Source organism: Arachis hypogaea, chromosome 4 (genome assembly GCF_003086295.3).
Source record: "Arachis hypogaea cultivar Tifrunner chromosome 4, arahy.Tifrunner.gnm2.J5K5, whole genome shotgun sequence".
Lineage (NCBI taxonomy): Eukaryota > Viridiplantae > Streptophyta > Magnoliopsida > Fabales > Fabaceae > Arachis > Arachis hypogaea.
In genome coordinates, this window is record NC_092039.1 from 125,298,564 (window position 1) to 125,326,021 (window position 27,458).

The 27,458-nt window shown below is 31.3% G+C and overlaps 1 pseudogene; it reads right to left on the reverse strand.

Annotated features, from left to right (window-relative positions):
* Nucleotides 1–7,384: 7,384 nt before the first annotated feature.
* Nucleotides 7,385–13,653, reverse strand: LOC112797968 (pentatricopeptide repeat-containing protein At3g02330, mitochondrial-like; annotated as a pseudogene).
* Nucleotides 13,654–27,458: the final 13,805 nt, after the last annotated feature.

Below are 27,458 nucleotides of genomic sequence, written 5' to 3' on the forward strand. Positions count from 1 at the left end.
AACTTGGATAGGGCGTCTGCTCTGCTATTCAGATCCCGAGTTATGTGCTTGACCTCGATTTCTGCGAAGCGCCCAAGGTGTTCCAGAGTTTTTTCCAAGTACCTCTTCATATTTGGGTCCTTTGCCTGATATTCTCCACTTATTTGGGAGGTCACCACTTATGAGTCGCTGTATATCATCACCTTTGTAGCACCGACTTCTTCTGCCAGCTTCAATCCATCAATCAAGGCTTCATACTCTGCCTGATTATTTGAAGCTGGGAATTCAAATTTAGGGAAACCTCTATATGGGTTTCTCTTTCATCTACCAATATTATGCCTGCACCGCTTCCTGTTTTGTTGGAGGATCCATCTACATAGAGTTCCCATGTAGTTGGTTTTTCCTCTTGATCCCCTGCGTATTCTGCAACGAAGTCGGCGAGGCATTGGGCTTTAATCGCCGTCCGAGTTTCATATCTCAAATCAAACTCAGAGAGCTCTATTGTCCATTGAACCATTCTCCCTGCAACATCCGTCTTTTGGAGGATTTGCTTCATGGGTTGGTTCGTACGGACTCTTATTGTGTGAGCTTGAAAGTAAGGCCGTAGCCTTCGTGAGGCTACTACTAAGGAGTAGGCAAACTTCTCTAGTTTGTGGTACCTTAGCTCAGGGCCTTGTAGAACTTTACTGATGAAATATACTGGATGTTGGCCGACCTCGTCTTCTCTTATCAGGGCTGATGAGACAGCCTTGTCTGCTACAGATAAGTATAGGACGAGGTCTTTTCCAGCTACGGGTCGGGTCAGAATAGGAGGTTGGCTTAAGAATATTTTGAACTCCTGGAACGCCTCCTCGCATTCAGGGGTCCATTCAAACTGACATCCCTTTCTCAATAAGGAGAACATTGGAAGGGATTTTAGTGCTGATCCTGCCAAAAATCTGGAGAGGGCTGCAAGTCGGCCATTCAACTGTTGGACCTCTCTCAAACAAGTCGGTCTTTTCATCTCCAGGATGGCTCTACACTTATCGGGATTGGCTTCGATCCCTCTTTGTGTTAGCATAAATTCTAGAAATTTCCCTGCCTCCACCGCAAAGGCACACTTTGCGGGATATAGCCTCATCCCGTGCAGCCTTATGGTGTCAAAGACTTGTGAGAGGTCTGACAAGAGGTCGACTTCTTTCTTGGTCTTTACCAACATATCGTCGATGTATACTTCCATTAGGTTCCCAAGGTGAGAAGCAAACACCTTATTCATCAACCTCTAGTATGTGGCCTCTGCATTTTTCAATCCAAATGGCATGACCACGTAACAGAAATTAGTTCTGGGTGTGATGAATGATGTCTTCTCCTGGTCTGGCTCGTACATCGGGATTTGGTTATACCCCGAGTAGGCATCCTTGAACGACAAGTATTGATACCCCGAGCTAGAGTCTACTAGGTTATCGATGCTTGGCAGTGGATAAGGGTCCTTAGGACATGCCTTATTTAGGTTGGTATAGTCCACACACATTCTCCATTTGCCATTTTGTTTTTTGACCAGCACTACATTGGCTAGCCATGTTGGGTACTTGACTTCTCTGATGAAGCCGGCTTCCAGGGGCGCCTGTACTTGCTCCTCCACTACTAGGGCTCGTTCTGGGCCGAGCTTATGTCTTCTTTGTTGTACAGGTCGGGATCCCGGATAGACCGAGAGCTTATGGGACATGAACTCGGGGTCTATCCCAGGCATGTCGGAGGCCTTCCAGGCGAAGAGATCGGAGTTATCTCTTAGGAGCTTAGTCAACTCTTGTTTTAGGGTTTCCCCTAGGTTGGCTCCTATGTGAGTATTTTTTCCTTCCTCTTCGCTGACCTGTATTTTCTCGGTTTTTCCTCCCAGTTGTGGTCGCAGCTCTTCTCTAGCCCTTACGCCACCGAGCTCTATTGTGTTAACTTCTTTGCCTTTTCCTCTTAGGTTTAGGCTTTCATTGTAGTATTTTCTTGCCAACTTTTGATCTCCCCTAACCGTTTCTATCCCCGCTGAAGTTGGGAATTTCATGCAAAGGTGGGGAGTGGATACCACTGCTCCGAGTCGATTTAGAGTAGCTCTGCCGATTAAAGCATTATATGCTGACCCCACATCGATGACTATGAAGTCTATACTCAGAGTTTTTGACTTTTCCCCCTTTCCAAAAGTGGTGTGGAGGGGCAAAAATCTCAGTGGTTTTATCGGCGTGTCCCCTAATCCGTATAAGGTGTCGGGGTAGGCTCTTAATTCTTTCTCATCCAACCCTAGTTTGTCAAAAGCGGGCTTAAAAAGGATGTTCGCTGAGCTTCCTTGGTCTACTAGGGTTCTGTGGAGATGGGCATTTGCCAGGATCATAGTTATTACTACTGGATCATCGTGTCCAGGGATTATTCCTTGCCCATCTTCTTTTGTGAATGAAATGGTAGGGAGGTCGGATGATTCCTCTCCGACCTGGTAGATTCTTTTGAGATGTCTTTTGCGAGAGGATTTGGTGAGCCCCCTCCCACGAACCCCCCTGAGATCATATGGATATGTCTCTCCGGAGTCTGCGGTAGTGGGTCTCTTCTATCCATATCATCTCGCTTTTTCTTTCCATGACTGTCCGACCTTTCTATGAGATACCTGTCAAGCCGACCTTCTCTAGCCAGCTTTTCTATCACATTTTTAAGGTTGTAGCAGTCGTTTGTGGAGTGACCATATATTTTATGGTACTCACAGTAGTCGCTGCGGCTTCCCCCTTTTTTATTTTTAATGGGTCTAGGGGGCGGCAGCCTTTCAGTGTTATAAATCTCTCTGTATACATCCACTATAGAAACTTTCAGAGGAGTATAAGAGTGGTATTTTCTTGGCCTCTCGAGACCGAGTTCTTCCTTTTTCTTGGTTTCCCTCTCCTTTTCTTTTGTTGAAGGAGGGTGTCCAGGTCGCCAACTCAGGTCTCTCAGCTTAGCATTTTCCTCCATATTGATATACTTTTCAGCTCTTTCCTGTACATCACTTAGAGAGACGGGGTGTCTTTTAGATATGGACTGTGAGAAGGGACCTTCTCTAAGTCCGTTGACTAGCCCCATTATGACTGCCTCTGTGGGCAGGTTCTGAATCTCTAAACATGCTTTGTTGAACCTTTTCATATAGGCTCGTAAGGGTTCTCCGACCTCCTGTTTTATTCCCAGGAGGCTCGGTGCATGTTTCACTTTGTCTTTCTGGATAGAGAACCTCATCAGAAACTTCCTTGAGAGGTCTTCAAAACTGGTGATCGACCTCGGGGGGAGGCTGTCGAACCACTTCATCGCTGCTTTCGATAGAGTGGTCGGGAAAGCTTTGCATCGCGTAGCGTCGGAAGCATCAGCTAGGTACATCCGACTTTTGAAGTTGCTTAAGTGATGCTTCGGATCCATGGTTCCATCGTAGAGGTCCATATCGGGGCTTTTGAAGTTCCTCGGAACTTTTGCCCTCATTATGTCCTCACTGAAAGGATCCTCCCCTCCTAGGGGCGGTTCTTCTTGCTCTTCACGGGAGTTCCGGCCTTTGAGGGAGGATTCTAACTTTAAGAGCTTTCTTTCTAACTCTTTTCGTCGTTCCATCTCCTCTTTTAGGTTCTTTTCGGTCTCCTTTTGTCGCCCCCGTTCTTGTTCTAAATGTTCCAGGCGACTGTGGACTAATCCCATGAGTTCGGTTGCGTGGGATGGTCCCTCTTTCTCTGATTCGCGACCTTCTGAAGAGTTTACCTTCGGATTTTTTATTCCGGAGGTACCTTCCCTGTGTTGATCATTGGTTCCCTGGTGGAGGGTCAAGTCTGCATTATTATTGTCTGTGTTCAGATTCTCTTGTTCAGAATCAGACTCCACATGACCCTCTTCGGGGGATCTGTCCGCCATCACTGGTTGATCTCTCGGGTCTCCGGCAACGGCGCCAATGTTACGGTGGGTAACCGGAGATTAATGGGCTGGATGGCGTTGGTTGGCCCAAACGTATGAAGAAGGAGGCTTCAAGTGGATCTGCAACTCAGGAACCTCCGTCCGACTTGTGTGTTCCAAGAGATGGGGGGTGGTACCTGCAAAGACACTCCGATGCCTAAGTCAGCAAAGGATTAAGCAGGTTTATAATGTATTGGATCTTAGAGATACCTGAGGGGTGTCAGTGTATTTATAGTGGTGAACCAATAACCGCCGTTGGAGTAGTGCCACCTTTTTAGGGTGTTAACCGTCCCATTATCTTAGGGAGGTTAGGATATGGCTCTTGGAAGTGGTTAGAGAGATTCTAGGGGCAGTTACTCATTTGAATGAGTGTTTATCTGCCAGCTAACCCTCGTACCCGACTTCTTTAGAGCAAGTCGTGGTGAGAACCAACTTCGTAGGACGAAGGTTGGTACTGGGTGAGACTCAATCCGTGGGATTAGGCCTTTTATTTGGACCTGTGCCTTTATTGTTGGGTCAGGGTATGAACAATTATTATATTTATTTTCCTTTTTTTACTTCCAAAAATAATTGCGTTTAGACAGCAGCGGTTTAGGGTAGCGGTTTCTGTTGATGGAGGATGTGCATAAATCGCTTGGAGAATTGTGCGTAAACTCCTTCATGCAGTGCCTATATAACGTGATTTATGTTTATATCAAAATTAATTATAGTAAAATAAATATTTTTTGGATTATACTATTCAAAATCACTTTTAAATAAAAAATTATTAAAAAAGACATCAATTTAAATATTTTTTTATATGCATGCAAAATCAGAACATTAACAAAAATAATATAAAATATTTATCATATAAATAAAATAAATACAATAAAAAATAAAAATATGAAAGAGAGTACTATCAATTTTATAATTTTAAACAAAAAAAAATATTCTATAATTTTTCTAGCACTATTAGTACTCTTTAATTTAGTATTATTTTGAACTATAAATTTTTATTATTTATGGCTATATTGTTACTTATGATTAATTTTTTATTTATTTTGTCTTTTTTTTATAGAGTACATCAAAGAAATAAAAAAAATCATACAGATAATAAATAAGAAAAATTTCATAAAACCAACAACAACAAAATACAATAAAAAGTAAATAAAATTCATATGAATAAAATCAAATAAAAAAATTTCATGCACAACATAAATACAATGTCGTAAAAGATAAAAAGAATTTATATTAACAAAAAATAATAAAAATATCATAAAAATAAATAAAATACCTAAAAAATTAGAGCACTATAGAAAATAAAAAAAAAAGCCAACATCATTTGTCATATAAAAAAATGCATTTGCATCTTCATATTTCAAAAGTTGTATTTACATAAATTAAAATCCAAACATTTTATTCACATGAATTGCCCTATTATTTTATAGTAACAAACACTAAAAATTAAGATGACTATAATTACAGAAATTTTGATATTACTTAAAAAATATAACAAAAATTAAGATAACTTTTTATTACTACTTTAACTGATGATGAGTAAAATACTAACAAATAATTTTTTTCTCTTCTATATATTGAAGTGCCTTCTAAAAATAATTAAACTTACTTATTATAGAAAGTTGATAGAAACATAGTATATAAGAGCATTTCGTTGTTGGCTCAGCTGATGTCCACCAATTCGTTGGTGTCAGGGATGGCTTGGCCATTTCGTAAAAGGCAGGCTCGAGTTGTTCTCTGACACGCAGCAATCCATTTTGTGGGCGTTTCTTATGCAATGGAGTTAGAATCTATTTTCTGGGCGACAGAGATGAAATAGGTGTGCGTATTTTGAGTACAATTTCAAATTATACGCATTTAGGGAATAAATCATTTTTTCATGCGTATTTAAATAAAAAAACCATGTCATCCTTCAAATAATGAAATAGTGTTCTACATATATAATGTCAGTGGAGTGCTGCTCAAACATGTTCGATATCTTTATGCTGTGCTTCCCAACCGCATACAGTTTGTTGTGTATGCGAACAGTCTCATGGCAGTCTCTAGCAGCATCAAGGATCCATTTTGTTACAGTTAATTTTGCCTGCGTTATGATTGATTAGAGAGAAAAGTAGGATGGATTATGCATTAAGTTGCAACCAAATGTAAGTTTTGAAGTCCATTAAACCATGTCTTGCAACAATTGAGGTTTTTAAAGATTAATACTATTACTATTTTAGAGTCTAATGCGGTGAATTTTACTGGTTGATCTTACGCAGGCTGTCGGAATCAAAAAGAGGTCAAACAAGGGAATGGAAACAGGGGTAAACATGGGAACAACTTGGACACTTGATTCTGTTGTAAATAAAATGTAGCATTGGGAAGTTGGGCAGCAAAAAAGCTTCTCAAAACTCTTGTTCTTCCAATACTATTACCTCTTTAAATGGTTCTAAAAGGCTTACATAACAAATTGCCTTTCCTTCTATGCATTGATGATTGATGGAAGCAATGTAACAGGTTGTGCAATGTATACACAGAATATCACACTTTAGTGTGAGATTTAACATGTGAACTCCACATTGAAAATTGTGGATTTGTCAGTTTATCAATTCACTTTTCTGAATGATTTTCTATTTGCCAAGAGTGAGATGTATTGGCACCATTAAATTCCATTTTCTGCATATAAGTACATAAATATAACCCATCTTGACGGTAAGTCGAGCAAAAGTGGATTGTTATTCAGGGTTCAGTTTTCTGGTAGGAAAGTTAAGCTTGTTATTTTGGTTGGGGGGAGGGGGGAATAAGAGCTGATAATAGGAGGTGATAAATGCTGAAATGTTACAGAATAATAATATCAGACTTTCCTGCTTCAGCATTATTGTTGCATATCTGAGTTCCTTTGACATAATTATTTCTACTTAAATGTCATAAAACTAGTCTTACACTGTTATTAAATAAACAAGGAAAGGAAAACTCACTCAGTTTTAAAACTAGTACTTCGAGATTTATAGTATATTGACAAAAAAAGGTTAAGACATCAACATGCATTTTGAAATGACAATAACTAACATGATGAGTGAATATGTTGTTGTACTAACTAGGCCATTCGTTGAAAACCTTTAGTATCAAGAACTCAGGTGACATTATTAATTTTAAAGTGACATTATTTTTCCTCAAGGTGAATTCGAGATATATTACTCAATACAATATTTAAGGGAAATCACGTTAACTGAATTAGATTTTGTAGGGTTTTCAGGAAACACCACATGTATTAGTTTACACAGATAAAATTTTGATGTCTCAACAGATAAATTACACATTTCTTTTTTAAGAAAATATGTACAATGAATCTGTATTTTCTGTCTTGAGTGAGGTAGTACTAAACAAATTGAACCTGTAGAAACATCACTATGGTGGTTTCCTTATCACCAGGTAATGGTCAACCCAAGAAATGGCTGAGTAAAATTCTAGCATTCCATGAGAATGAGGGCTTAAATACAATATGCTAAAGTATCAAAAATTGCAGTCTTGGTGGTCAGCTTGATAACATAGAGAAAATAGGCAAATTTTCATGTTGTTTTAGTCTTTTAGAACATCAGCAAAACCTATGGTTCATAACAAAAATTAAAAAAAAAAAGCACATAGAAGCTTGTCAAAAGACCAACACAATTCATATGCGATAGCAGCCATTAGAAGCATTACAGGCAGAAACTAAAGAGCTACAAATAATAAACAAAATCTTACCTTATAATTTCCCTGGATTCCCTTCAAGCAACTAAATTTCAGTTTCGAATTTTCTATTGCATTGCCTATAAACTCCTTCCTGCTTGGCTTTAAGTTTATCTTCAAACTTTGGCATATTTCTTTTCCTCTTCCAAAACTTTATAACCACATAGAAGTGTAGAAATATCCATCAAGCTATTGTAGGCAGGGATCAAAATCTTTTCTACATTACCTCACACTACAACTAATTGCTGTTCTGTGACTGTGAGACCCTCATAAGAATCTTGTTCTTCTGGCTCCTCATCAACCATGAAATCAATTTCTGGAACATATCCATCCCACTTCATCTCATCCACAAGTAGACGAGTTTGCTCATATATCTCTTCAGATCTTGGATGTGCCTTGTCCCCCACAAGAAACGCATGTACCTCATTTCTTACTTCAATCCAGCTACAACCAGGCTCCTTCTTTAGTTTATAATTCTTCATTATATTTCTTATTTTTGCAACCTCACCCCACATCCCCACAATAGCATAGAAATTAGATAAAAGGACATACGCAGAAGAATCTTGGGGTCCAGCTGCAATAAAGAACTGGCTGCTGCTTCTGCGACTTCTATATTCCCTTGCATCTTGCAATTGCTAAGCAAAGTTCTCCAAATTACATCATCAGCTTCAAAAGGCATGCTTTGAATAAGCTTCAATGCTTCGTTTACTTGTCCGGACCTCCCCAGAAGATCTACCATACATGAATAATGCTCCATCCGTGGGTCTAAACCATAGTAGTTTTGCATTTTCTGGAAGTAATGCAGCCCTCTGTCCACATAACCCATATGCGCACAAGCTCTGAGGACTGAAATAAAAATTGTATGATTCGGTTTCACATTAAAAAGCTGCATATCCTCAAATAATTTAATGGCTTCTTCTCCAAGACCATGGTATGCATATGCACAAATCATAGCACTCCAAGTCACATAATCCTTCTTAGGTGCCTTCTCAAACATTAGTCTGGAATCCTGCATATTTCCACACTTTGAATACATATCTACAAGAGTGCTGGCTATATACACATCTGAATGCAACTGTAGCTTTAAGATTTGAGCATGAATTTGCTTTCCAAGTTCAACAGTAGCCAAATTAGCACAAATATCTAGAACTGTAGCATAGGTGAAGTTGTCAGGTATGACACCCATTTCCAGCATCTGTGAAAAATGCTTCTGAGCATTTTCACTTTGCTTTTGCGATGAGAATCCTGAAAGCATTGAATTCCACGAAGCTGTTGTTTGCCCCTCCAATCTGTAATGAATCTTTTCAGCCTCCTCTAGCATTCCACACTTACAATACATATCAACAAGGGAACTGCCAACAAAACTGTCTAACCCCAACCCGGACTTAATAATTTGTCCATGAATCTCCATACCATAGTTTAAAGCTTGCTGACCAGCACACGTTTTTACAACACTACCATAAGTAAAATCATCTGGTTCCATTGTTGACCGCAGCATTGAAACAAAGAGTGAAAGTGTTTTCTCTATTCCCTCATTTTGTTCATGAGCTGCAATGATTGCATTCCAAGAGACAGCATCCCTTCTTTCCATCTCATCAAATATTACACAAGCTTCCAGCAGACCTCCACACTTACCATACATATCTAAAATGGCATTTGCAACACAGATATCAAACGTTAAACCACATTTGAATGCTAATCCATGTAGCTGAATCCCTTCCAACCGGCCTTTGATTGCTGCACAAGCAGTCAAAGCACCAGACAGACTAATCTCATCCAAGCCAAGATGTGACCTCTGTAAAGATTGAAAATTTTCTAAAGCTTTAAGACCTTGGTCTTGACGAGCATATCCAACAATAATGGCATTATAAGATTGCCGAGTAGGATTGGGCAATGAGTTGAAAAGCTTTCGTGCATCAGACATTCTGTTGCATTTTGAATACATGTCCAAGGTGGCAGTTCCCACTATAGTATCATATCCAAAATTAAATTTTAAAGCATGACCGTGCAATTGTGTACCTAGTTTGAATGCAGCTAATCCTGCACAAGACCTAAATGCACTAGCATAGGTTGATTGACTCACCCCTATACCAGCTTTCAGTGTATCCTTAAACAGTTTTAAACCCTCAATAAACTGATCATTCTGAACACAGGCTGCAATTACAGCACTCCAGCATACCAAATTTCTTTCGGGCATTTCATAGAAAACTTGAAGAGCATTGTCTAGCTTCTTACACTTTGAATACATATCTACTAGAGCACTAGCTGTTACAACATCGTTATCAAAACCCATGCGAATTGCAACACAGTGCACTTGAAGACCTAAGCAATAGTCTCCAATACCTAAACATGCTTTCAGAACTACAGCAAAGGTAGCATAGTCATGTGGAATTCTCAGTGATCTCATCCTAATAAAAATATCAATTGTCTTTCGATTAGTGCCATTTTGTAAATAGCACGAAAGCATAGAGTTCCAAGAAACCACATCTCTCTCTGGCATTGAATCAAACAAGTACTGTGCAAACCCCACGTTCCCAACTCCAGCATAGCCAAACAACATGGTGTTCCATGAGATTATATCCCTTTGTGGCATTCTGTCAAACACATTGAATGCATAGGCCATATTGGAACATTTACAGTAGAATTGAAGCAAACAATTGGTAACATAGATGCTAGGCACAAAGGCAGTTACTATCATTTGGGCATGGGCTTGCTTTCCAGGATTGAGGGCTCTGAGAGAGGAACATCTTTGAAAAATGTGGGAAAATGTTAACTTCTTGGTTGGGTTCATCGGAATAGCGAGGGATCAGTAGAAAATGGGCCACGGCTAGGAGAATCAAGACATCATCATTTGCAAAGTGCCGCAGCACCAAGTCTCATCGGAAATCCAGTGATTCTTTTATGCGTTGCTTCTAGCAGGACCAACCACAGGTACGTCTAAGAGCTCTAAAAGGCCATGGAAGGAGCTGGACAGCAAGATTCTGAGAACCGGACTGGTCATCGAACTGCTCTATTCACTGGTTCACTGATTTACTGGTCCAACCGGTCCAACCGTGGTTCAACCGGAAAAACCGTTTAAAATAAAATAATAAATAAATTATAAATAAACATCCTAAAATATAATTATAATCTAATATAAATCTTAAAATATCTTCCAAATTTAAAACACTGCATGAAATGCCATCAACCAAAACTATATGATCTTATCAAAATACAAACTCAAAAGTTAAATAGTAAAAAGAAATATCTAAATATTAAATTCCAAAATGAAAATTTGTCATCAATCATCAAAATTCGCAAAAACTTGTTAAGTACTCAACATTAGAAGCCATTAGTTTCAACTTTACCAGAATACAAGTTCATGAACAATTAGGATAACTCCTGGTCTGGGGCTGCAGGGCACATTCTTCACTTTAGTAAACGGTTTATCAATGATGACTTTCCAACATTAGGGTATCCAACTATTCCAGCTCGAACCTTTATACAATGACATGAATAATTCACTTCAACTTAGTTATATTCATTTGAAACAAGTACTAAAGAGTAAGAACTATTGTAAAACTTAAAAAGAAAAATAAACTTATTTTTGTAAATGAAAAACACAAGAAATAGCCTAAAGATTATACACAGCAATCAGATACATTATTTTGGTTATGCAATTTATTGATCCAAACTTTCATTCAAACAATGTGTTTCACTATATTTATATCATTTAGGTGTTATAAGAATGCTGCAACAGAGAAAGAAGTACAAAATTACTATTTAAATTATGTTTTCCATGTATAGATATTAGCTAAGAAAAGGAATTCCTTTGAGCAATAAGAGAAATTCTTTTGCCAAATAATTATTAAAGGAATGACACGACTAAAATTGACACTTAATTGTTACACGAGGAAGCAGTCCTTTAGCTTTGCATTTAATATTTACATCGGCTGCTAATTCCTTTGCTAACCGGCCTACCTTCATTGTATCCTTTGCAATACATGCAACACAAAATTAAGTATGTGGCATGTGAAACTTCCTAACAAGAGGTCAAGAGCTAGAAAGAAATTAATTTATAGCAGCAGCAGCATAACAAATCCATTTTAAGCAATAATTTCAACAATAACAGTTACCTATTCCATAGTCAAGTGCAAAACCTATTCACAAGAGGAGAACCTGTTCGATTCAAGTCTTTTTCTTATTCATTAGAAAAAACATACTTAGTAATGCAATGCAGCAAACTGAATTACCCAGGAAAACAATATGTCACTCACTTTCAGCTTCATATACACGATTGTTTTTTAAATACTTTTTAGTGATACAGGTGCCAAAAACAGCAATCTCCTCTTAAATAATACCAAAGCCAATTCTTGATTGAATCCTAAATCCTAAATAAAAAATAATATTGCGGATTCCCAATTCTTGGCACCGTTTCTGGAGGTAATCTAACTGCCATGCTGTTTAATCACATTAGTAAAAAACCAATAATCAGTAAAGAACCTGAGCTAATCACAAAACATTCATTAATCAATAAAATCGCAACACACAAAACCAGAGCTAATCACAAAAACAGAGCATAAAAAAGTAGGAAAAAAAAAAGAAGAACAACTGAACAACCGAAGAACAAGCGAGCAAGACATTCACTGACCTTCGAACACGACGCCGACAGACCCTTGATTGATGGACGACACCGACCAGACGACGGCAAGAAGATGAAGCCGATGGCAAGAAGATGCAGAGAGTAGGAGATGGGGAGAGCTCGCGGAAGAAGAGAGCAGGGGAGTTGGAGACTTGGGGGCAGTGGCTACACGGACGGACGGACGGACGACGGCCGAGCTCGACGAACGGACGACGGCCGAGCTCGACGGACGGACGCGGCAATGGCTCGACGGAGAGGCGGCAGTGGCTCGAAAAGAGTAGCTAGGGTTGGATAAGGGAGAGTGAATGATTCGGGCAAGCAGAACATAGGCTGGGAGGAGTGAGAAGTGAAGTGGTTCAGTTCAGTAATCAGTAGGCCAAAGTTGCACACGACGCCGTTTCCTTCAAACCGGCCGGTTCCCGGACCGGTCCACCCGACCGATTCTCGGTCGGTTCAGCGCTTTTTTATCGGTTTTTCTTTCAGCAGTTTTCATGCCTGACCGAATTGTTAATACTGCCGGTTCGACTGGCAATCCAGTCCGATTTTTAAAACATTACTAGACAGAGGAATCTGGAACCATGTCAGGTTTGGAGTTGGTTTCCGGGTCGGATTTCAATCATGGTTGTAGGACTTCGAGTCGGGTCTGGGTATTTCAGGCCTATCTTTAACCAAAGTTTTGAGAACCGGACAAATTATCAAACCATTTTAATTATTGGTTCACAGTTCACTGATTCAGCCGATCTAACTACATAATTCAACCGAAAGAGAGAGAGATTTGGGAGTATGACGCAAAATGGCGTGCCATATTTCTCAATTCTCATCTAGTTTATCACCGCAGTGTCCAAAACAAATTTACAAATAAACAGCTCATTATGATAACAATGAAAGAACTAGCCAGCAAAATCTGTATAAAGTATAAACACATAGAAGCAGCGACATAAACAAGACCACTTCGTTCACTACCATAATAACTCAAAACACAAGTTCTTGAAGAAACAGTCGAGGCCCTAAAGTGCAAACATCTACAGAATACACAGCACAGTATTTGAATGCCACAAATTTATAGAAATCATAAATCAAATCAGCGCATAAAAGAAAAAATCCTTATAAACACTGCCACTAACCTTCGACAGCTGTGGAGGGTGACGGAGAGCGTCGAGACGACAGCGAACGCCTTTTTTAAGCGACGGAGAGCAGCTCGAACACAGAAGCCACGGGAGGATGGACGTCGAGCCGAGGGTTTGGGTTTGGGACAGGGCGAAGAGGGAATCCTCGGAGGCGCCGACAATCACGGACGGCGGCGGTGGAACCGTTGAAGAAGATAGGGTTTTGGTTTTGGGTTTGAGGGCTTTGCTTTTCCCTTTCTTAGCTGAGCAGTGAGCACTGAATGTCACGAATGAGGGGGGGTTGGCGGAAGAGGGGGCTCACGCGTGTTGTTTGATTTTTTTTTTAAATCAAGCAAAATAGGGTGGTTTAGTAAAAATCGGTCCAGTCCAATCCAACCGATCCATTCTTGACCGGTTCAGTGATTTTTAGCTGGTTTTTTAATTGACGGTTTTGGATATAGGAATGGACTGTTGACGTCATCGGTTCTCGATATCTTTAACAAACATATGATCCAAAAAAAAATTTGATCAAACAAATATTATTGATATTAAGTATTGTATCGTATTGAAATTAATTAATTTGACTACTCTTTTTTATTTTGGTTTCTAACCGTATTTCTAGTTTGATAGGTCAAATATTAATCTGTTACAGATTTAAACTCTATTTAAAAATTTGTCGTTAAAAATTGAGTTGTTATATACACAAGACGAGATTTAAACCCTCTAATACTTACTTAACCGGACTAATGAACTAATCACTAGCTAAATTTAAGCTGTTTTTTTAATTTGGCTATTCTTTATTTTGATTTTTTGTTTACCAAAGATACGAGACTCAAATCCACAACCTCTAAATGAGTATATAAAGATTATATCATTTGAATTATAACTCATTAGCTTCTTTATCTTGATTATTGAACATAAAAGTAATTTTCTAGGATATATTATGATGCTTTTGTTTTGATTATATGAATTATTGGTTTACTTGAAATATTATTTTAAAATAATCTAATAATAAAATTTATACGACAAATTCTTTGATGCCTATAAGTCTAGTGTTAAATTTGTCGAACTTACCTTTTATGATAAAATTTTAATATTTAAAAATTATTTATTTTTATATTTTATAATTAAATATTAATTTTTATCTTTTTTTAATAAATTATATACTTATATATAGACACCATAACAAATAATAGTTTATAATTAGGTTAGATGTACATCACAACATTAGTTTTCATTATTAGCCAATTCTTATAGCAAATAATAAACCACATCAAAATCAGAAAGTGTTGGAATTTAATTTAAAGTGCTTAAGAAAAAGCACATAATCTAATTGCTTTTTTATTAGAAGACTGGCATGAAGCTATAAGCAAGGGGAAAAGAAAGAGACCATAATTTTTCACTTTCTGCTGAAAAGACCTTTTTTGATTAGATGGTCAAATTTATCATCTTCTAAGAGACTAAGACCATTACACCATGAAAATTGGAGAGAAAAAAAATGACCCAAAAATTATTTTGACCTGCAAAATACTTTTTGGGATGTATTGGATTTTTTTAATCTTTAGAATACTTTTTTATTTTTTTATAATTTTTGTGTGTATTTTTGTCTATTTATTAAAAAAGAGTGAAAAAAAAAAGATTTTTATGATAAAAAATAAGACCATATTTTTTACTATAGAATTTTATCAATTAGTTTGTAGCAGTTGCTAATACCATTGTTATGGCTACAATAACCTGAGGCCACTGGCTTGGTGGTTCTCCAACAAAAATAAATATCTTCATCCAATTTGTGTTTTGAATTATGAAAAGTTGAAAAAGACCTAGACAAGGGAATTGAAATTAAGCCCTTGCACAAAATGCCTTAGTATGTGACTTCTTTTTCAAGAAACCAGTGCCACAACTTAATGAAAGTACAATGATAACAATGAAATCATGAGAATTGAGATTAAATAAAAGCATAAAATAAATAATAAAGAAAATTCAACCTCCTTAATAGTACATCTATTCTAACACTAACTCTGGTATTATTTTTGACATTCTGAATTGATTTTGTTTTGATGACAAAAATAACAGTAAAATCTTTCATTCACGGATCAAAATACATCTAAAATATATATAAATTTTTATAAAACATTTTTTTCTCTTCAATTAATATTCGACTTCATAAATAATTACAGACACGCAAAACAAAAAGAATTTAAATGAAATTAGAGGGCATAAAACTTGATTATAAATATTGGATTCAAATTTTGGAGACATATAAGTAATTACCCTTCCTCAATACATGTTATGTCAATATTCATGTGGGTTATGAACTTATTAAAAATGTCTCCAAATAATAATCATACTTTGAGTTATGTTTGTTTTCAGAGAAAATAGAAGGAAAGAAAAAGGAGAAAAGAAAAGAGAAAAAAAATAATTATTTTTTATTATTTGATTATGAAAAAAAAATAAAGAGAAAAAAAAGAATAAAAAAAAAATTGGTAGGATCCACAAATTTTTTTCTCTTCAATGTTAAAAAAAAAGAGAAGAAAAATTTATTTTTTCTCATTACTTCCAATATTATCTTTTTATTTTTTTAATATATTTTATAATACAAAGATAAATTTATCTTTTTATAACATTTCTTTTTATCAAAACATATCTAAGAAAAATAAAAATGCACTTAATTTTTTTTTCTTTTTTTTTTTCCTAAACCAAACATAAAGTTTTTTTTAATGTAAAAGTCAGAGTCAGAGAAGAATCATCAATAGTATATCTAAGAATGTTTCTGTGCCTTTACCTGAATGGTTAATTTTTGGTGTCATTTCATTGATTGGTGAGGATGTCAAAATCTTACTTTATTACATAATCATAAAAGAATCTTTTGAGAGGCTTAGAATGAAATGGTTGTCACTTTTTACAGCAGTAAACGTTACATAAATCATAGGAAAATGCAATCAACACATGTATACACAAGTGAAATAATAGTAATAAAATAAAATTTAATATGTGCTAGATCTTATGGTGGTGGATTTTATTACTTTACCTATACATCCACTTTTTTCAAGATTTATTTATTAAGCAATATTAACAATTGGAGATATGGAAACCAAAAAAAAAAAAAAACAAAAAACAAAAGCTTGTCATTTTCATCAATGGGGAAGGATTATTTTTTTTTGTTTTTATGGTAAGTCAAGAAATAATCCGTTGCGAATTTGAACTCTATTTAAGGGTTTATCGCTGGCCAATGAATTATTGCATGCTCAAGGTGTAATTCAAACTTTTGACACTTGTTTAAACGGAAGCGAAAGGATTAATTAGTCTTATCTTGATTCCATAGTGTTCAAATTCACAATTAAAGGGTGCACTCATTGTCATCATTCTCTCTAGAAATTAAAACAAAAACCCTTTGCAATGGGTGACCTTTGAGAGTGACTTTGGTTCATCATTTCTACCAAGTACGGCTCTCCCAAAAGATTTTTCCTCCATTTTATTTTTCTATTAAAATTTAATTTTTATATATTTTAAATATAAAAATATTTTAGATAATTATTTATCCATATATTATTATATTAATAAAAATAACTATATTTTATATTAACTAATTAAATTATTATTATTATTCTAACAATAATTATAAAGTACCAAAATAAAATATTTTAAATTAATTTTTTGTTATCTTTCTAATATAAAAATGGGTAAGTAGTGGGGACTAAAAATCATTATAACTTGAATGATTCTATGTTTGAAAATGATGATAGGAAGAAGGGTCTCCCTCTCTAATAAGTTAGTGCCCCTCCTTTTATTTTGTTTGTTTTAGATTTATGTGATTATAGCTTGAGCTTAATAAGCTTCTTCCCATGTTGTTATGGTAAGCTCCTTTTGTCTAAGCTAAGAGGTGCATTATGCCCCCACCACCATCACCATCTTAATTAGCACACCCAACACATATGTGAGGCTAGCCTTAACCCAACACAAATCTTTCTACAATCCATAAATTTCATCTATTTTAACCCTACATAAATCCAATTTCCATCGTACATTTGTCATAATTAACTCATTAGAGTTGTCTCTAGGACTTCATTATATGAGTATTTGTGGAGAAGTTGAGTTAGTAAAATTGTTATACTTATTTATTCTCTATTTTTTTATCTGTTTTAATAGGTGAAAATTCGCGTGTCCATTAATTAATTTGATGTGAAGTTAATATTTGAAAACTATTAACTGATTTGATAAATTTAACTAAATCGTTATTTATCGATTATTAACTACCAACTCTACATGAATATATAAAGTGTATGTGAGTTTTTACTATTTTAAAAGAATGCTCATTGGCTCTATTTCCTCTCTCTAACTCTGAACTAAGATTTTTGTATTGTTTGGAGGGTGGTTGTTGCCATTAATTTTGTAAGACAACAGTAAACTTATATTAACATTTTACATTAAAGTATTTGTTTGGGTTCTATTAAATTGATTAAAAAAATTTTACAATAAAAGAAGTTTTTTTATTTTTTAATATATTTGACAAATTTTTAATAGTAAAAATAAAAACACTAGAAAAATTAAAAAAATGCATTATTTTTTAAAAGTTATAATTTACATCTTTATTTAAAAGATATTTTTTAATAAAAAAAGATGTTTTTCACATAATAAACGAATAAAAACTTACTTTTATCTTATTTTACTCAAATATAATTGATAAATAAAAATATATTTTTTCAAGAGATATATTTAAATATAAAATTATTTTTATTTTTGTAAAAGATCTTTAAAAAAATATCATTTAAACACAATTTTTTTTTTCGAAAATGATACCCAAACAAACTCAAAATATAATTTACACTACTAATATTTCATAATGGTTTGGATCCATCAATTTTGGTTGAAAAAAAAATTAAAATTAATAATGATTATGTAATAATAAGCTTATCCATTACTAGAGATTATTAGGCATTATTATCTCCTTTCAATGAGTGCTTATTAATCTCACAGTCATGCAAAGACCCAAAAACAAGTTCTGGTCAAGAAACCATCAATGGATTATGAAAACAAATTTGTGTGAATGTAGATTATTGCAGAGACACATCCAACATATAATGTTGAAGGGTAGACACAAAAAAACAAAACCATAGAAGTATATAGAGATTGAGAGTCTATATGAGACAAGAAAAACAAAATCCTCATAAGGGGTGCATATCGAAGCATATCATATCATATTTATAATAATATTTCTATGGTATGATCACATTCTTGATAATTCTATTTGGGATTTGATGTATGTAGGTGTGTCGTCTTCTCTTTATGGATAGGACGGTAAAGGCAGCACAGAGTTAGAGGGGGCGAGCAGCAGCTTCGGCCCTCCAAAATTTTAAGAAATTATACTTATATATGAGATATATTTTTAAAAAATAAAAAATATTATGTAATTAATTTTATATGTATTATGTTTTACTATGTGATAAATTTATATCTTAATTATTTAATTTACTAATATTTTTTATTTAACTAATTTAATATCATATTCTTAAATTTTTGTACCTTTTAAATTAAATTTTATATAATAAACTCTATATTTATTTTTAAAAGAATCATTTATTTTTTATATGAATATATTTAACATTTATATTATTATATTAATAATAACTTAAATAATTATATTTTGATTATCACATTATGTATTTTAGATATTATTTTTTTTGTTAAAAATACTTTTTTTTTCTAAATTTACGTTGTTAAAATTTTTTTATAAAGATATCTTATATCTTGTATTTTATAAAAGTACTATATCTTTTAAATAATTAATAATTTATCATTTATTTTCAAATTTTTTAAAATTTTTAAAAGAATTAATTTTAATTAATAAGATATGTGATCATTTTTTACTAAACATGCTATAAATTATTGGTATTTTATAATTTTATAATGTATTATTGATATTGTTATATTTTTTATGTAATTATCATATTAAAAATAAAATTATGAAAAAAATTATAATTATATATATATATATTTGATAAATCTTTAAAAAAACTAACCCTAATAAGTATATATTAATTATTTTTATAGAATAAAAAAATTATCTAAAATTCAGCCTCTCCATATTAAAGTTTTTGGATTCGTCATGAGTAAAGGAGGAACTGTAATAATATATTGCTTCTTAAATATTTCTCCTTCTACTTCATCTTATTATTAATTTCATGGTTTAATTTATTTAATTTGCAAGTTTCACATAAACAGGCTATTAGGGAAAAACTATCTAGTTTAATTTCTTAATCTTATAATGTCTAAGAATTTATTTAGATTTCTACTATTTAAGGACAGATCATGTGTATTGTAATTGATCACAAAATGCTTTTTATATTTAAATTAAAGTGAAATTCTTCATTTATTTAGCTAGAGCAATTCTTAATTGTTAATTCTACATTAGGATTCAAAAAATTCAAAAATATCTACCATCATGTTTGCTGTTTTCCATTGATTAGATTATTATTTTATTAGTGATCACTTTGGTGATGAAACTCATCAATTAGACAATTATATTGGTTTGAGCACAGTTAATGCACTACCATATGATTTGTATTACTATATATTAATCAAATTAATTAACTAAGTGGAAGACGTTATTAGGCACTTAGCCATAAATAAATAAAATAAATAATATCAAATCAAGTTTTGTCACAACTCACAACCCAAAGTTTTGAAAATGGAAGTTTCTGTCAAAAAAAAAAAAATTGAAGTTGGACACGTGGCAAGAGCATGTTAACTATGATTGGATAATCTACGACAAATGATCTTAGCAAACCCTATATATAGCAGCTATAGCTATAAGTCTATAATAACATATATAATTACAACTAACTCCTAATTGATGAATATAATTGAGTTATATTATTATTATTATTATTATTATTATTATTATTATTATTATTATTATTATGGGGATACTATATAGAAATTTTTATTTCAGCATAATTAATTAGAATAAACCACTAGTTTAATTTCTTTATATATTGTGATTTGTTAGTGGCCCAAATTAAAAACTACGGGAAGTACGTAAGCAAGCCAATAAATTATAGCATATGCTGCATGTAGTAATAATAATTGATGCACCAATTAAGCAAAATATCTTAGTTTAAGTGCCTGCTTTTTGCTAATTATAAAAGAAGATAAATTATCCGAAATCATGTCCAGCCATAACCTCTCTGAAAGTAAAAAAAAAAAAAAAAATCCAATCACTTTTTTTTTTTTTGAGATTCTTGCAATGAAAAAAAAATCATACTAATACGTGTCGAAAACAAATGAAATCTTGAAGAAAAGTAACATGCAATATAATAATTTCAAATATTGTTTGTAGCTCCTATTATGATAATTGAAATTAAATGTCTAGCTATACATATATGTTTTGATGAAATATCAACCTTCTTGTCATTCATGGACAATGATAAAAGAAGGAAAAAAACTATTATATATATGTGGGTTGTGATAGTGGGGTGCACACGCATGATTTATGTGACAACCCAAGCCATGCGCTTATTCCTCCCCTACCATCTAACCTCTAAATTAAAGATTAGAAAGAAAAAAAAATTGATTGATTGAGTATTCAGTTATTTGTCTATCTAAGCAAATGTAAGATTTGAATCTATCTTGTATTATATGTAGTAATTTGTTGATCTACGACGGACACTTAATTTAAATAAAACTCAAATTTATAACAAATTAATTTTTGATCTGTCAAAATTAGAGAATATATAAAAAAAAAAAAGTAGACAACCATGCGTGCTTGTTAGCATGGACCCTACAATATGACACCTATCGTGCGCCTAACCCAAACCTTTTCTACACCATTTTTCACCGACTTCTATCAACCATTAGTCCATTATGTTTCTTCATTCTTGTGTAACATTTATTTGTTATTTCCTTATACTTATTTATATATTAAAAAAATAATTTTGTTAATATATATACTTTTTAATAATAAAAAAGATATATATATATATATATATATAATTCCAATTTTATAGGACATGATGATATAAAAAAAATTTAAATATATCAATATATCAATCTTTTAATAAATTTTAATTATATATATTAGATATATTTTTTATAGTTAAAATGAACGATTAAAAATTATTAAAATACTAATATACTTAAAAGTTTTGCGATGATATATGGATGTGAAATAACTTTGGTTTTATACTTTTATTATTTATACATGTTTGGTGTGGTGATATGGGCAGCGGTAAAATCAAGAACCCTTGTGATTGTACAAGAAAGACCCATGCCAATATATATGCAACTTTTTGCTGGGGCATGAATGTCTCTTAATTATAATGTTAATTATATTTTCACAAATAATATATATATTATACCCTTCTAGTCATTAAAGACATAAGGGGAAATGATTTTTTAAAAAGGCAGGTAAGATATGCAAGAGGTGGCATTCTCTGATTAATTTCAATTTCAATGTGGTATAATATATAATGAAACTAATAATTCTTAAAGAGATTTACTTTAATTTGATTGACAAATATTGTTATACAGCTTCTTCAATTATATATATTTAAATAATTCACAAAGAAGACAATAATTAAACAATTTGTTATTCATGATCTGATGATAATGCATCTTAAATGTTGTTATATATACAACTTTTTATGCTAGCCAGCACAATATATAAAATAAAAACAAATTAATTATTAAACATATAACATGGAGATAAATAATCAACTTAACACTAACTAGCTAGTGAATCAAACCTACATATATATCATATACATTAATAAACTTATACAAAGCCTCATTATCATATAAAAAATAATAACACCATTATTGTTCACAAATTAGGGTAAACAATATGCTCTCAATTTTTGTGATCATCAAGGTAACAAGTACTTGTAATAATTAATGTAATTTATAATAGACCCAATAAATTAGAAAAAAAAAAGTAATTCAGCATGGAGAAGCAATTAATCACTTTTTCATATGTGTGTACAATGGTTTATATTTATATAGTAAAATCTAGATTAATTATGAATTATTGTTATACTATAATATAATAATACAGACAAATAAAGAGCAGTGCAGCAGTAACTAACCCACTTAGAAATCAATATAGAATACAACAAATTTTTTATTCACTACTATGCATTAATAAATAAATAAGTTGAATTAGCCATTTAGTCTTTTTTATTTCTAGGAAACTAGGTAGATTAATTAATTTTGTATCTAATAAAGGCTTATAGACTCATTAGCTTGATTGAGAATGCGGATTAATTAATTAATATACATTGTAATGTTTGAGCCCATCACGTATTCACGTGCTTGTGAAGCCTCATATTTGTAAAGAATTAATATTTGAGAAAATTACACTCTCCTTTTCTACGAGATATTAAAATAACACTCTCCTCTTTTTTATTTTATAAATGTACATTTTCTTTCCTTCTAATTTTTAAAAAATCTCCTCTTTAATCCATTTTAAACTTTTTGTGTTAACTAATATTAACTAGATCCATTTTTAGAAAAAAATAAATTATTTTTTTAAAAAATACCCATTAGTAAAAATTTTATTTTTTATCATTAAATTTTGCTTACCAAAATATCCTTTAATAAATTATTCTTTTATTGATTAAATTGTATTTTTTAAAAAATTTAATAATTATTATATAATTTTTTCTAAAATACCCTTTAATAATTTTTTAATTATTAAATTATAATTTTACCAAAATTTTCGTTAACAATTTTTTATATTTTATTATTAATTTTTCGATATCTATATATATTATTTTAACATTAAACAAAAAATTTAAGTAAAATTATTTTTCAATATCGATATATATTAATTGTTATATATATTAACAGTGGTAAGATTTTTTATTTAATATTAAAATAATATAAATTGATATAAAAAAATTAATAGTAAAATATAAAAATAATTGTTAACAAAAATTTTGGTAAAATTATAATTTAATAATTAAAATTTTATTGAAAAATAGGTATCTTAAAAAAATAATTTAATTATAAATTTTTTTAAAAGTATTTTAATAAAATACAATTTAATTAATAAAACAATAATTTATTAAAAAGATATTTTAGTAAGCAAAATTTAATGATAAAAAATAAAATTTGTGTTAATGGGTATTTTTTTAAAAAATAATTTATTTTTTTTTAAAATGGATAAAATTAATATTAGTTAATACAAAAAATTTAAAATAGATAAAAAAAATTTTAATAATTAGAAGGGAAAAAATTATACATTTATAAAATAGAGAAAAAAAATATCATTTTAACATCTCGTAAATGAGAAAAGAAAAATTTTCTCTTAATATTTATATGTATGTGTGTTTTCTTCATATGATAATGTTCGGCAAAGTAGTGAGAGATGATATAAACTTATTGGTATTAATTATTTTATTTTATTTATTTTCTCCCCATAGTTTCTATGACGACAATCACATTTTGAAAATAATCATGCAATGGTGGGAGGATTTATAAAAGTTGACTTTTAAAATTATACTGACTTGTTGTTGGCAAGTTGAGTTGAACTTTTCATCAAGTTATCCACTTTATTAGTTAAACCACAACTCTTAATAAAATAAACATGGATTATGTATGGATTGAGCTACCATTAGGATAAAACAAGAAACATGGATAATTCAAGCATGCTTACCAGTTACCACCAATAACATAAAATACTGGTAATTATTAGAAAGTAGGACTCTATATTATTATTCGCACGAATTTTTTATATATACATAGTCTTTTTCTTTTTTTAATTTATTTTATACTTTTTTTTTAAATTAACAAAGATTGATCAAATTCTAGATTTTAATTTTAATATTATCTCATGATATCATTTTTCAAAATTTTTCAAAATCCTAAACTGATATTGAAGAAAAATATATAAATTATTATATCTCTAGTAAGATCATATATTTTTAATTATAGATTAGAAGAAAATAATTATGCTATATATGTACACTAAAAATCAGTTATTAAATTAGTCATTTATGTACAATATAATTAAAAATGAGTTAATTAATTAATATATATATATCTATAAAAATACATAATAACTGATTTTTGGCGTATACATAGCAATTTTGTAAAAAAATAACAATATAATCAATACATAATTGATTCAAGTGATAAATCATCTATCTTACTTAATAGTATTCTCAAATTCGAACCATAGTTATAAAATTAAAGAAATTAATATTATAAAAACTTATTAACCAAGCCCTATTTAAAAATTTTAATTTGAATTGAATTCTTTTCCAATAATAAAAATGTATCTTCTGGTGGGTATATTTTATTCCAATTAAAAGAAATTAAATTAAACTAACTTGAATTGGTCGAGTGTTCAGCTCACTAGCCTGTTTAAATAAGTGTTAGGGATTCGAATTCTATCTTGTGCATGCAGAAATTCATTAGTAAACCCTTAAATGAAACTCAGATTCACGACGAATTAGTTTTTGACCAGTCGGGTTGGGAGATACCGTAAAAAAAAGTTAAATTAATATATATTATTAGGGGCGCGTTGACATGTATATGAGTCAGCCTCGTATAAACCATTTGCAGTTGCATGCACTACTAAGCCAACAATAATAATGATCAACTTGACCAAAAGAAAAATGAGGGAAATAGAATCAAATTCATTTTAATATATAAATATTATTAAAATGGCAAATAGCTAGGTGAGAAATTAGGTTGATTATGTCCTATTGGTTTATTTATGATATTGACCAAACTATATAATGTATTATATAGTACAGCACAAGTATTATACAAGTACAAATTGATTGGTCAAAATGAAAGAAATATACTGATAATAAGTGATGATCTCTTGGTGTATATACAAACACCTTTAACTTGATAACAATCAAAAGACAAGAAAAGAAAGGTGAGTCCTAATCTGTCTAATGATATTGTTGACCATTTAGTCCACTACATAAACCATATACCTCACACAACAAGTGCTGGGAAAAAAAAGCATTTATTCCTCTAAAGTCTCAACTATATTTTTTATGATTATATATATTGCCATACTTCTGAATTTGATATAAGCTTCTTTTTTTATTATTATTTTTTTGGTTAAGTGGATGATGCAATATAAGAAAATAAATATTCGGATGCCACATATTTATCGACCGATAATGTTAGAAAAAAAATAATTTATTTAATATTTATTAATTTTAACAATATTTAATAAATACTAAATAAAACAAGTCATTTATGTTTGAAATAAGTTTATTTTTTTCCCATCTCATAATATAGTTTTTCTTCCTTTTTTGCTTAGAATCCTTTTTAAAATAATAGTAATAATAAGGGTTAAATATAATTTTGATTTTTAAAGTATATAGGTCGAATTTTTTTTTTGTCCTCAATTTTTTTTTTGCATATAAAATTGTCTCTAAGGTTTAAAATCAAATTTTAAAATCGTCATTTTTACTTAAATATTAAAATTTTGGATAAAATTACTCATAACAAAAAAATTATAAAATAAAAAAATAAGATAAAGAAAGTGTTTCTGCTCCTGCGAAGCGAAGAAGGGAATAAGAAGAAGTGAAAAAAGAAGAAGAAGAAGCTGTCCATAATCTACTTCTGCTTTCGCTGTCATTTTCGTACGATTTTGGTCTCTAAAATAAGAACGATTTTAAAACTAAGTTAAATCTTGAGAACGATTCTGTATGCAAAAAAGATTAGAAATAAAAAAATTTTCAGTCTATATTTTAAAGACCAAAATCGTACTTAACCCTAATAATAAATGCTCTTGATTCATTAATTTCCACGGACGCACCATATTTTTGTGCATGATATATCATTTTTAATTTTTTCGGTTCCACTAAGTAAAGTTGAGTGGTTAAGTCCAAAATCATCCATCTACTTCCATATATTTTCTCTCTTAATAACGAGAGAATGAATTTGTGTTTCATTTTTTTGGAAAACCATATAATCAAAATCAGGAGGGTAAAATTAAAAGGGGCACTGTTTTAATTTATTTTATAGTGTCACTGCACGTACAACTCACAAAGTATGATAGTAATAACATCAAATAAATCAATTATTTTATTTTATTTTTATTTTATTTTATTTTATTGTCATATATCAAGCATAACATACATCACTATGATAGCAATTAGGAAAATTGTATGATATTGTTGTGGTAAGCAAAAGAATGAATGTGTCAATTTCTTATTAAAAAATAAAAAATAAATTAGCCAATGTTGGAAGGTGTTGGATTATTGTGGAAACATTGGCTTTCCTTTCTGACTGGATATTGAACAACTTGTCAACACCACTAACAAAAATTTTGTAATTTTGCTCACCTTTTCCCTAGCTTCTCCATAAGGCCTAACAATGTATTAATTTTCAAGTTCGAATGATGAAAACAAACTTTATTAGTATGTGTCAAAGAGAACTGATTATGATCATTGTGATCATTTATGGCAATAATCCTTTTGTGGTGATAGATTTATTTTTAAGTGAAGTAGTATATTTTTTATTCTTGAAATTTTTGGTAAAAATTTTTAAAATGTTTTTAAATTTTATTTCGTTTTAATTTTATTCAAAAAAATTTTATTTAGATTAAATATATTTTTTGTGATGAATTTTTTAAAAAAATTAAGACCAATGTAATAATAATTTTATAAGAATAACTTTTAACACAAATAAATCAAGCATAATTTTCATTTATTATTATTAGATTGGTTTTAATTTTTTTAAAAATTTAGCTATCGGTGATATATTTGATACAAATAAAAAATTTTTAGGACAAAATTAAAACAAAATAAAATTTATAAATATTTTTAAAACTTTTAATAAATTTTAGAGATAAAAAATATACTTTACCCATTCTTTTTGTTTGAATAGTAATTGTTTCAAATATTTTACAATTATTATTAGTGCTCATAATACAATATGTTTCATTAATTAAACACATTTTACCATGGACTAAGATGTTAAATTTATCAAGTCCTAATAATAAGGGCGAAAATAAAACTAATACTATTTTGTTAAAAGTAATTAAAGGTAGCTAGCTATAGCTACTTAGCTAGTATGAGGAATAAGCATGAGAATATGCCATAAGTGGTGATGAAACATGAACTGTTGAAGTAACAATGCAAGCATAATTTCATGGAACCTGT